This window comes from Taudactylus pleione, unplaced genomic scaffold (assembly GCF_031769625.1).
Source record: "Taudactylus pleione unplaced genomic scaffold, aTauple2 ptg000089l, whole genome shotgun sequence".
In the NCBI taxonomy this organism is placed as follows: domain Eukaryota; kingdom Metazoa; phylum Chordata; class Amphibia; order Anura; family Myobatrachidae; genus Taudactylus; species Taudactylus pleione.
In genome coordinates this window covers 5047671-5061379 of record NW_028284491.1, presented here as the reverse complement: position 1 = coordinate 5061379, position 13709 = coordinate 5047671, and the positions used below count along the sequence as shown (strand labels likewise).

Genomic DNA, 13709 nt, shown 5'->3' with positions numbered 1-13709 from the left:
TTGTTATTTAATTCAGATATTGATTTTACTTTGGGTCAATGACATTTTGAGTCAATAGCAACTCTGGCTGCCGAGAGCAGAGTACAAGCCAGTCTCCTGCTATGGAGAGCAGAGAACAAGCCAGTCTCCTGCTATGGAGAGCAGAGAACAAGCCAGTCTCCTGCTATGGAGAGCAGAGAACAAGCCAGTCTCCTGCTATGGAGAGCAGAGTACAAGCCAGTCTCCTGCTATGGAGAGCAGAGTACAAGCCAGTCTCCTGCTATGGAGAGCAGAGTACAAGCCAGTCTCCTGCTATGGAGAGCAGAGTACAAGCCAGTCTCCTGCTATGGAGAGCAGAGTACAAGCCAGTCTCCTGCTATGGAGAGCAGAGTACAAGCCAGTCTCCTGCTATGGAGAGCAGAGAACAAGCCAGTCTCCTGCTATGGAGAGCAGAGTACAAGCCAATCTCCTGCTATGGAGAGCCTAGTACAGGCCAGTCTCCTGCTATGGAGAGCCTAGTACAGGCCAGTCTCCTGCTATGGAGAGCAGAGTACAAGCCAGTCTCCTGCTATGGAGAGCAGAGTACAAGCCAGTCTCCTGCTATGTTTGTTATGGTTATTTAATGAAAAATCTTAATCTTGAAAAATCAGGTAGCGTTATGCAAAATATAGAAACTATAGAAACAGACATGGGGATTATAGAGGACAGACTTGTGGACTTGTCTACAACACAAGCATTTAAAAAGTACTGTATTACCAATGTACCCAGCAGCAGTGCTCATGGATCACTTGTTTTTACAGCTTGTTTTTACAGCTACTCTATTTAGAAGTGTGTTATAAATAATGGTAAAGCTAGCAAGATTTACCATTATTTATAACACACTTCTAAATAGAGTTCGTTGCAGCTATTTACAAAATCGTAGAGTGGACATTGGTCAGTAACTGTGAGCCCTATAATTATGTAATAAAACATAGGAACACAATTTCATGTACAATAATTATAAAATCAGACCATTTATATAAAAAAAGCAAATATTAATTTCTAATATGTATAAAGTAAATAGGAAAAGCTCTGATCTGTTTCTTAGCTGCAGAGTAACCTGTGTGATATCTCTGTTTTGCTGGTGTGACTGCAATTTCTTTAGTTGGAAGATAGTTTTGCAACACAGCCATCAGGCAGGCAACTCAGGATGACAGTCACATCTACATATGCTACCGAGGCCAGTAAGTCTGCATCGTAAGATACAATCATTAGCCTCGGCACTCCCACAAAACGGAGGAGACACACTTCCGTTCTGTGCAACGTTCCCCGTCTCCTCCTAAAATGATTGACAGGCTGCGACTTCCCCCACCCTGCGTCCGGAGCCCCAGCAGTATCATGGCTCATGCACACAGCAGCCAGGTGCAGTAAAAAACTAGTGGACAGATGGAACTGAATTGGTTCTGCGTCCGTCTCTAAATGTCTTTGAATTGACTCCAAGGGGCTGTTTCAATTCAGTGGGGTTGTGATCTCCAGCTGCGCATATTTCCAGCCATTACCATACAGAAGACTCACTTGCTTTTGGCTAGCAACTCTATTCGGTGTGAGCTGTAACAGACAATATTTCTCTAATATATCCCACAGTGTATTAGCACACAAGGCATTGATGGTTCACTCATTAACGACCTATTTCAGTTTTGACCCTATGCTGTAAGACTGCCTGCTATGTGATCCTGACGCTGGCTTGTCCTTCTGTATTCTTGTCTGGACTCCTACTCTGGGGTGCTAAATCTGTCTTTGCCATGAGCCATAGTCCTTCATTCTGTAATCTCCCGAAGCGTCAACATTCCTTCCATACATATTTTCGCCCTGGGATTCCGTCCTTCCTCAATTCCTGATCAGAGACCCCCTGCTGCTTGTTACACGGAGAATATTCTCTGCGGAGAGACTGACCCTGTATGTCCAAGAAATTGATCCGCTTTGTATAAAACGTTCTGTGTGATGCCACTATCCAGATAACGACATTGGCCTCTACCTCAGGGCCCTTATCAACTATGGGCCATCTGGCAGTTTGCTTACACATGTGATCAGCAGATGTGATTTCGTAGTATGAAATGTGTGCCAGGGAGCTTTAGCCCGGGTGTGTATGAATTGATGGAAAAGCTCTGATAGGAGAAGGGGAATATTTCTTCAAACATCCAGGTAATGGCTCTGTTTTTTCTAAAACACTGCTCTTGCTACATTAAAGGTGACCACACACATGGCGATCTACACACGATCAGCCGATGTGTACGATTTGTGTACGATTTCCCTTGGAACTCTCCCCGGCAGCTCTGCACACAATGTGGTGTCCAATCTTCATACGATCTCTCCTGCATCTAGACTTTCACAGTGCATCGCCTCCTAGATTGTCAGATCTGCCCTACTGCACGGCAGATCTGAAGATGCGATGTCGACCAGCGGGGACACGCATCGCATCGTGATCATGAGTGGGGACTTATGATTTACTCAGGATTTGGCCATATTTTACACGATCTGTCGTTCCAATGTGTCGGAATCGGACAGATCGGATAAAATATCGCTATGTGTGTGTGGCCAGCTTTAGTCTAGAGAAGAGAGCTCCAGAAGGCAGTGCCTGCATTAGAACCTGAGTCCTATTCCCGTATGACAACATATTAGTAACGTTGCTCGTTATCACTCTTAAGCTGGGTTCACACCATACGATATATAAGATTTATAGACCCGATGCGAATTGAAAAGCTATATCATGCATATTGTATAGTGTGTACGCCTGATCCGTTTCTCCCGGCCATCGTTCATTGAATCATCACATTCAATGAACGAGGCATTGTAGTTTCATGTAATGATACATTGCGCGTTCGTACAGCGTGTTCGCAAGGTGTGTATCCAGCTTTATTCTCATCACCAGTTTATATTGTTACTACAGTGTTATTAAAGTGTTAACTGCATGGCTGTCTCCGACTTCAATGGCAACAACTATAACTTCATTATTTCCAACAACTGTATTGTCTCCCACATATTAGCATGTAAATAACATGAATATTGCTATGTAGAGGACTCGGTGACATTGTTATGTAAAATTCTTTTTACTGTAAAAAAAAAAGGTGACTGTGTATCAGATCTAGATGTGGAAAGGCAAATCAGCCTCTGTGTTCTGATGGATTCCACTTTCCTGTAATCCAACGCATAGAAGTAAAGGTCATCTATTCAGTCTCACCACACTCTTGAGCTGTTATTGTAAAAATGATAAGATGCAGGGAAATTGGAAGCGCAAACAATAGCTGTCATTTAGGAAGGGAGATTAAGGCACAAGATGACGGTAGGAAGAATCGGTACCAGCCAATGGGAGGAAGGGGTGTGAAGGTGTTCCCTGCACATCAATGCTTCCGTTTTTTATAGAGCAGTGCAAAGCCAAGATTTTGTTTTGTGGATTATTAAATCAGGTAAAAGAGTTGAGAAGGTGCCGTTTTTAGGGGAGGTCATTGCTACTGTAAGGGACACAGGGGCCTATTCATCATACCTAAAGTTTCTCAGGAGGTAATTAGGTTTAGAACTCGCATGGAGTTCTACTTAATTACAGGAGGAATTCATCATTCCTCCTCCCCATAACTATCTATTCCGAAAAGCTGTTATTTTTGCGATGACAGCTTTTCGGGAAATAAATAGATATCCCTGCCTGCTCTAACTTACCGCAGCTGGACTCCGTGCTGCGCATGCACTGTTACATCTGTAAAACCAGCGCATGCGCAGCACTGCTTACACCTGCGGTAAGTTTGTGTCCCCCCCCTCTGCTCACCTGCCCCCCCACCCCCCTCCCGCTCACCTCCCCCCGTTCAGCACTTACCTGCCCGCGCAGCAGCCACCGGCTCCATCTGCTATGCTGTCACGTGTTCTCCCAGAAGAGCACAGTACTGTTTAGAAAAAAAAAATGTTTGTTTTTTTCTAAACTTTATTGTGTTCTGATGGGAGAACACAATGTCAGCATAGCAGTCGGAGCCAAAGGAGAGACCAGAGCGCCGGAAGGAGACGCCGGGGGACCTGCCCAGCTGGAAGCAGGTAAGTGTTACCTACTATACGCCACCTCACAGTGGCGAATAGTAACACCATAAAATTCCGAAAATACATAATTTTTGGAATTTGATGAATACCATAATTTCCATATCCCCATACTAATGTATGGGGAGTGTGGAAATTAACGCAGGGGGACTTAGCAAGGCGATATCAGTTTTATCTACTGTGCTAAGTGTGTTCATGAATACTAAAATAACGTTAATTAAGGAAAATGCCTTTAAAAACGTTATTTTAGTGTTGATGAATAGGCCAGTCATTTTCACTCTGCAAAAAATTGATTTTTCAACCAGCTTAGAACAGATGATGTAACCCATACTTGCCTAATCTTCTGAAATGGCTGTGAGAGTCATGATTTTCAGGGGGTGCTCCCTGTCTCCTGAGACAGCAAGGATCCCTCCTACAGTAGTTTACATCCACTTCCCTAGTGTAGTAGATGGGCCTTGTTTACGTTATTTGCTGCAAATCGGATCCTTGAGACATTACACTGTGGGGTCTGGCACCTTGGTAATACACATTGTGTCACCATGCCCCCTGCACTTTTCACTTGGACCTCTACTCCGGTATCAAAATTCGGCAAGTACTGTATGGGCTATACATCTTCCAGTAGCTCTATGGAGGATAAACATTTCTAGACAGACTTTGAGCAAAGTAAGAGATAAAAACAGTCCTGAGATCGCCTCGTTCTCATGATTAATTTAAACCATAAATAAAGTAAATCCATGCATTATTTTAGGGGAACACTAAGGGGGAGATCAAGCTTCTAAAGTGGACAAGTAGCAACGTTCCCCACAACAATCAAATCGATTCCACCCATCATTTTATAGACTGTACTAGATAAATGATAGCTGGGAACTGATTGATTGTTTTGGGCAAATTTGCCGTTTGCCCTCTGTAGAGGCTTAATACATCTTCCCATTAAAACTTACATTTTTCATTTCATATGGGATGAAAGTTTTAGAAAGTTTGACTTTGATGTTCTATTTCTTCACCTCCCTGCAAACGTATGTTGGTGTTGGCTAACGGTGAGAATGAATAATACTACAGTATGTTAGTTTGAAGTCAATAGTCTTTGCCTTCTTTCTGTATTTGAGACAGTATTATGCGGTCCATACATCTAAACGCCAATCCCCGTTCTGCCAATGCTATATATTATTTCCATGATTATCATCAATTTTCCAGGGCCAATCCTCTATCGATTCAGTTATCGATACGGGAGCAACATTTGTCCATCCCTACACATGCCTATAGGCAGCTCTTCTGGTTAGCAATGAATAATCCAGACCATTAATGAGAGTGGGAACTGCCCATATACTGGCAGAAGCATGCCCACTAAGCTCTTGAGAGACATCCGGTGACCTCCACTATTAGCACTATTACAGGTTATAGCCTATGTAAAAATCGCTTACACAAATGTAACCTTGCAGTGTCATAAAAAAGGATTTGTATTGTTGCAATTGAGACCTGAGATGGGATGGGTACATACCATGGGTGTTTTAAAAGAGGAGAGGGCACAGTAGATTCTGGCTTGACGCAGATCTCCAGGAAAATGGTGACCGGGCACATCTCTACTACGTATGCGCAAATCACAGGGAAAATGGCCACTGCTCTGATGTTTGCTGCTCTGCAGCATCGGCCTCACTCATATGGGTGCAGGGTGTGCGGTGTGGCCAGGGGCTCTTGTGCACTGTACACCCTGCACCCATTAGATAGATACACCATTGCCACACGCTGGCAACCTGTCAGATATTGGGTCCTTGGCCTGAGAATTTAGTGTGTACGCTGCACCAGGGACCAGGAACGGTCCCGTCGGACCTGTCACAGACATAGTGTGTGCTGCACATGCTATGATGGTCTCAACGATAGGCTTCATTCGGAATTTGTAATGTGTACTGAGATCAGGCTGATCCTGGATATAACAAACGTCAATTCAACGATTTGTAGTCCATGTGATTGTTTGAAACTAAGCAATTATTGTGTAACATCACGCTCCACATCTGGTGTTAGTAAGATGTTTTCGGTCACCGGAATTAGTCTAGTTGTTGGCACATATGTCAGGTGTGTACCTCGCTTTACTGGGGGCAGCACGTTTAGGTAATAAATTCATAAGATATTATCCAATGCATTCACTAGGAACCGATGACATCTTCTTGCTAGATAACTGTGTCATGCATACACGAGTCAATATTTCTTAATGTATTTTTATAAACATTAAAATATACAGCCCACAAACTGTCTGTGTCCACAGTGTTTAGGTGACATATGATCTTTAAAGTGGTAATCTCATTTGTCTGACGGGCTCCGGACCTGCTGGGCTGCTGTGATGATTGTTGTTGTTGTGTAGCTAGGCTGGTACAAGCAGTTATGAGGCATAATAATCACTCGCTCCTTGAGAGACGGGCACAGAAGAAAATGACTTCTATATAGCCACAGCTGTAATTTTTAATAATATATTAAGCTCTATTTTCCCTTTCGTCTCCATTAACCTTCACAGCTAAAGATAATTAAACAAGTGCTGTATATCTGACTATGAATGTGCCAGCATCCTCACACATAAGTGATTAGCCAACACCTAAACTGTGTACTGTAGCTGGGGGTTTTATTTTTAGATGAAATGAAACAATAATGGAAGCCAGCAGAAACATCAAGTTCCAGCAGGTTGACAAGGCATTCTGGGACTTGTAGTTTCAAAACAACTGGAGAGCCTTATCCATAGGCGTCACTGGATCTGGTGACACCTGGTGTGCACTCTGGATGTCCGGCCAAAAGGGGGCATGGGCTAAATTAAGGGGCGTGGCCTCACGGGGGCTCCGGATAACACCACTCCGGGGGCAACCCAGCATCATCGGAGATGCTGGGCTGCCCCTTGAGACTGGGCAGTCTGCTCATCCTCTATGACAGGAGCCGGGTGCTGCAGGAGAATGTCACACTGCAGCACTCAGCTCCTGTCACTGCAGAGCAGCCGGCATTTTGGTGTCACCCCCTCCAAGGGTGACACCTGGGAGTGGACTGCACCCCCTCATGATGCCACTTGGCCTTATCCTGGTATCTTCCCAATGCAAAACAATAGCCTCCTTTCTATGTTGTGACTGACCAGTGTATGAGCAGTGCACCACTTTCTTGTCATTCTGCTGTCTACATCACCTGTTCATATGTGTTCCCCCTATTTGAAGTGGGCAGAGTTAGAACAAACTATAGCCAATGAGATCTTCAAAATGTTAACAGTAGTATTTCAGGAGATGAGTGTGTATGTTGTAGGAGGTAGTGTTCTGCACGCTGGTGTGCAAAGGAGTAACCTTTGCATCCACTGCCTGGCCTACAGCTAGGGGGTAAGTGCTTCTCTGGAGAGGGGTGGTTAGGGGTCCACTCTCCAGCATCAGCACCCATGCGTGGTAGGCCTCCGCATGGCAAGAGATCTCTTTCCAACTGGTGGGCATCGCCGTAACTAGGGTAGTGCGATCAGTGCCATGGCACAGGGCACCGCAGGGCAGGGGGTGCTGTTTGGGCCTGTCAATTTTCCTGTTTATTATCATTCTCACTTGTAGCTTCCTCTTCTTTTATCCCCAGCATCTCCTGGCTGCCCCTATCGCGCCAATGCTCTCTCTGGCACAGGGCACCAAGAAGTCTAGTTATGGCTTTGCTGGTGGGGGGATAGGATATTGGTGGTGGGGAGTTGTTACCTAATATTGAGGGTGCTTTATCATGGTGAAGATGAGGGCTGGGGTTTAATTGTTAGGCAGATGGGATAAATAGTACAGTGTGTCATTAGAGTCATTAGAGTCGCTCATTAACTACCTTTAGTACTGGTAGATGACAGACTTTTGGCTGGAAGGTCCCAATACTTGCGCCGATGGGGGGTTGGGAGGTAGGTGTCTCCACAGCATGCTGCATTAAAATTGGGATTTTTCTTAAAAACACTCTCACCCAGTTATGTTTATTACCCCTGCTATTCCCATTTACCAGTCTGTAACTGCAGACCAACCTGCCTGTTATATATATCCCTGCTATTCCCTGGCAATTCAGGTCGTCAGCTTCAGGCCTTCAGCCCCCAGCAGGGGATATTGTTTATGGGAAGCTTACAGAGTTCTGCTATGGGGACTATACGTCTTTAGTTACACCCCTACTGTTGTGCTAGTGTTAGACAAAGTTGCATGTGACACAGGCAATGGAGGTGGCCGGTGGGTAGCAGGGTTACCGAGCAGATTAGCAATGTGAGGATGAATGCATCCGAGGTGTTATTATAAATTAATTGATTTGCTTTGTGGAGATGGTTTTCTATATGTTTACAATATAACAAGGATAAATAACGGTGAATTTCATAAAATGTAAAAGTACTTATTAATCATTGATTTGCAGGATTACTCATAGCACTAATGCCTCCATGTATCTAGCACTTATGCCTCCATGTATCTAGCACGTATGCCTCCATTTATCTAGCACGTATACCTCCATGTATCTAGCACTTATGCCTCCATGTACCTAGCACTTATACCTCCATGTATCTAGCACTTATGCCTCCATGTATCTAGCGCTTATACCTCCATGTATCTAGCACTTATACCTCCATGTATCTAGCACTTATACCTCCATGTATATAGCACTTATGCCTCCCTAGCACTTATACCTCCATGTATCTAGCACTTATGCCTCCATGTATCTAGCACTTATACCTCCATGTATCTAGCACTTATGCCTCCATGTATCTAGCACTTATACCTCCATGTATCTAGCACTTATACCTCCATGTATCTAGCACTTATACCTCCCTAGCACTTATACCTCCATGTATCAAGCACTTATGCCTCCATGTATCTAGCACTTATACCTCCATGTATCTAGCACTTATACCTCCATGTATCTAGCACTTATGCGTCCATGTATCTAGCACTTATACCTCCATGATTCTACCACTTATACCTCCATGTATCTAGCACTTATGCCTCCATGTATCTAGCACTTATGCCTCCCTAGCACTTATACCTCCATGTATCTAGCACTTATGCCTCCATGTATCTAGCACTTATACCTCCATGTATCTAGCACTTATACCTCCATGTATCTAGCACTTATGTGTCCATGTATCTAGCACTTATACCTCCATGATTCTACCACTTATACCTCTATGTATCTAGCACTTATACCTCCATGTATCTAGCACTTATGCCTCCCTAGCACTTATACCTCCATGTATCTAGCACTTATGCCTCCATGTATCTAGCACTTATACCTCCATGTATCTAGCATTTATACCTCCATGTATCTAGCACTTATGCCTCCATGTATCTAACACTTATGCCTCCATGTATCTAGCACTTATACCTCCATGATTCTACCACTTATGCCTCCATGTATCTAGCACTTATGCCTCCATGTATCTAGCACTAATACCTCCATGTATCTAGCACTTATGCCTCCATGTATCTAGCACTTATGCGTCCATGTATCTAGCACTTATGCCTCCATGTATCAAGCACTTATGCCTCCATGTATCTAGCACTTATGCCTCCATGTATCCAGCACTTATGCCTCCATGTATCTAGCACCTATGCCTTCATGTATCTAGCACTTATGCCTCCATGTATCTAGCACTTATACCTCCATGTATCTAGCACTTATGCCTCCCTAGCACTTCTACCTCCATGTATCTAGCACTTATGCCTCCATGTATCTAGCACTTATGCCTCCATGTATCTAGCACTTCTACCTCCATGTATCTAGCACTTATGCCTCCATGTATCTAGCACTCTACCTCCATGTATCTAGCACTTATGCCTCCATGTATCTAGCACTTATACCTCCATGTACCTAGCACTTATGCCTCCATGTATCTAGCACTTATGCCTTCATGTATCTAGCACTTATACCTCCAAGTATCTAGCACTTATACCTCCATGTATCTAGCACTTATGCCTCCCTAGCACTTATGCCTCCATGTATCTAGCACTCTACCTCCATGTATCTAGCACTTATGCCTCCATGTATCTAGCACTTATACCTCCATGTATCTAGCACTTATGCCTCCCTAGCACTTATGCCTCCATGTATCTAGCACTTATGCCTCCATGTATCTAGCACTTATACCTCCATGTATCTAGCACTTATGCCTCCATGTATCTAGCACTTCTACCTCCATGTATCTAGCACTTCTACCTCCATGTATCTAGCACTTATGCCTCCATGTATCTAGCACTTATACCTCCATGTATCTAGCACTTATACCTCCATGTATCTAGCACTTATGCCTCCATGTATCTAGTACTTATCCCTCCATGTATCTAGCACTTATGCCTCCCTAGCACTTATACCTCCATGTATCTAGCACTTATGCCTCCATGTATCTAGCACTTATACCTCCATGTATCTAGCACTTATGCCTCCCTAGCACTTATACCTCCATGTATCTAGCACTTATGCCTCCATGTATCTAGCACTTATGCCTCCCTAGCACTTATACCTCCATGTATCTAGCACTTATACCTCCATGTATCTAGCACTTATGCCTCCATGTATCTAGCACTTATACCTCCATGTATATAGCACTCATACCTCCATGTATCTAGCACTTATGCCTCCATGTATCTAGCACTTATGCCTCCATGTATCTAGCACTTATACCTCCATGATTCTACCACTTATACCTCCATGTATCTAACACTTATGCCTCCATGTATCTAGCACTTATACCTCCATGTATCTAGCACTTATGCCTCCATGTATCTAGCACTTATGCGTCCATGTATCTAGCACTTATGCCTCCATGTATCTAGCACTTATGCCTCCATGTATCTAGCACTTATGCCTCCATGTATCCAGCACTTATGCCTCCATGTATCTAGCACCTATGCCTTCATGTATCTAGCACTTATGCCTCCATGTATCTAGCACTTATGCCTCTCTAGCACTTCTACCTCCATGTTTCTAGCACTTATGCCTCCATGTATCTAGCACTTATGCCTCCATGTATCTAGCACTTATACCTCCATGTACCTAGCACTTATGCCTCCATGTATCTAGCACTTATGCCTCCAAGTATCTAGCACTTATACCTCCATGTATCTAGCACTTATACCTCCATGTATCTAGCACTTATGCCTCCATGCATCTAGCACTTATACCTCCATGCATCTAACACTTATACCTCCATGCATCTAGCACTTATGCCTCCATGTATCTAACACTTATGCCTCCATGTATCTAGCACTTATGCCTCCATGTATCTGCACCCACTGTGTGTATTTCTCTGCCTAGAATAATCAGAGATCACCTTTTCCTATCCTTTGTTGTGTCTTTCGGCACTACCCTCTACATCTTTGTTCACACTGACTCTTGCTAAATTGGGCCATGTTGACTAAGTAACACTACCCGATAAAACATGATGCGCTGCAAGATTAATGGGCTAATTTAATATTATACCATGTTTTTATTTCTGTAAAAATCACTGAGCTTACTCAACTGCCTCGTCAGTACCGGGCCAGATAGGTAACTATGACATGGGTCGGCTTGCCAGCTCGCACATGTCCAACTGAACTGAAAGACCACACTAAAGCTTTTCTTACATTTACTGTATAGTAGAAAATAAAAAAGTACAAAAATGTCTGTGTGTCTTTTAAAGCCCACAAATAAAAATATGACATTATGAATTATTATATATAACATAAATTTGGTATTTTTTTTTACTATATTCTACAGTGGGGCAGTAAGACAAGTCTGTCCCACCTACTGTAAATTGGAACAGTTGGGAGGAATGGATAAAGAGGACCTGTTATCTACACACATTAAACAGCTCTTAATGGACAATATATACAGTCAGGTGCAAAAATATTGGGACATTGAGAGAATGTTATGTTATGTTATGCAATGGCCAAGTCAATCCCCTGACCTGAATCTGATTGAGCATGCATTTCACTTGATGAAGACAAAACTGAAGGGAAAATGCCCCAAGAACAAGCAGGAACTGAATACATTTGCAGTAGAGGCCTGGCAGAGCATCACCAGGGATGAAACCCAACGTCTGGTGATGTCTATGCGTTCCAGACTTCAGGCTGTAATTGCCTGCAAAGGATTTGCAACAAAGTATTAAAAAGTGAAAGTTAGATTTAGGATGGTTTAGTTTGTCCTATTACTTTTGGCCCCTTAAAAAGTGGGAGGCACATATAGAAACCGTTGTAATTCCTACACCGTTCACCTGATTTGGATGTAATTACCCTCAAATTAAATCTGAAAATCTGCAGTTAAAGCACATCTTGTTTGTTTAATTTCAAAGCGATTGTGGTGGTGAATAGAGGCCAAAATATGAAAATTATGTCAATGTCCCAATATTTATGCACCTGACTGTAAATAAGCTTATGCTACATTTACATTGTGTTACATCTATATGGTTGTTCTGTACAGGGCCACTGAGACAGTCACGGGCCCGGGTACAGAAAGGAGCATGAGCAAATCCTGGAGGAAGCAATGGAAACTACATGCTGCAAAGTGAGACATTCATCCCTCGCAGCAGCTGGCCCTGGACCCCACAAGCCCCTCCACTAGGCCCATGGAGGCTAATTAGTACCGTTGTAAAGTCTTCATTAAGTTAGTAATTAAAATACTGTTTCATGACTATTAATGGAAGGATGATCCCATGTGCTGAGTTTGAAGTAGCTCTACGAAATGTATAGTCACGTTTCGGTGGGTGCCATGAGGACACCATGAGGACGCCCATTATCCAGGTGCCGGGAGAACTTAAGCAACTTCAGGAGTCTACTGGAAATACTGGGAGAGTAGGCAACTATGCCCTATATTGTTTTTCAGGAACACAGGGGTCTATTTACTAAGCAGTGTTAGGAAAAGTGAAGAGTGAAAAGTGATAAGGTGCCAGCCAATCAGCTCCCAACTGTCATTTTTCAAACACAGTCTGTGAGATGAGAGTTAGGAGCTGATTGGTTGGCACCTTATCACTTTCACTCTGTCTCCTAACACTGCTTAGTAAATAGACCCCTCAATGAGCTTCAGCCAGTACGTAGGTTGTTCACACTCTCAAAGATAATTCTGTTAACATTTGCCCAAAAGATCACTATCTTCCTGCAGACATGTACAACGCTGTAAGTGATCCAGTGGTTTTATTATGCCATACTATAACTTATCATATTAAGTAGAAATAAATACACAGACAACTGTATTGCAATCAATAGGTCACTGCCAATTTTATTGAATTAGAATTGTAGTTGTGAAGGGTGGCAAAAAAAAGCAGTGCGAACTCCAGCCACTGCTATATAAAGATATTTGAATTCATGGGGTGGCACCCACCCAGCACAAACTGGATTGAGTGGTATGACTTCCCCTTAATTGGCATAGCATTTGCCCCTAGCTAAGATGGAGACCATGTCCTTCCCTGAGGTAGAGATAAACTGCCGCTCTCAAAGGGGGAGTGTCAATCAACCGCTCTTGCGCTACAAGAGGCCACTGAGGAGCACTGATTTCTGCCAGGCTGAGCCTCTCACCTGTTGGAAGGAAGGGTCATAAGAAAATTGCATTTCAGCGAAAGTAAAAAGAAAAAAAGTTCACAATTAAGTATTCGCCTACTTAGATTAGAAGAAATTCTACAGTTGTGACATAGAGTATGTATGTAACATATATTCAGTTATATGCTATCTGTTCAGACACCCGTTTATTATGCCAGG

At 43.3% G+C, this 13709-nt stretch overlaps 1 protein-coding gene across 5 annotated transcripts in view; it reads left to right on the top strand.

Annotated features, from left to right (window-relative positions):
- ASIC1 (acid sensing ion channel subunit 1) overlaps positions 1-13709 on the top strand; it is a 253922-nt gene that overhangs the window by 226823 nt on the left and 13390 nt on the right. The window lies entirely within an intron of this gene.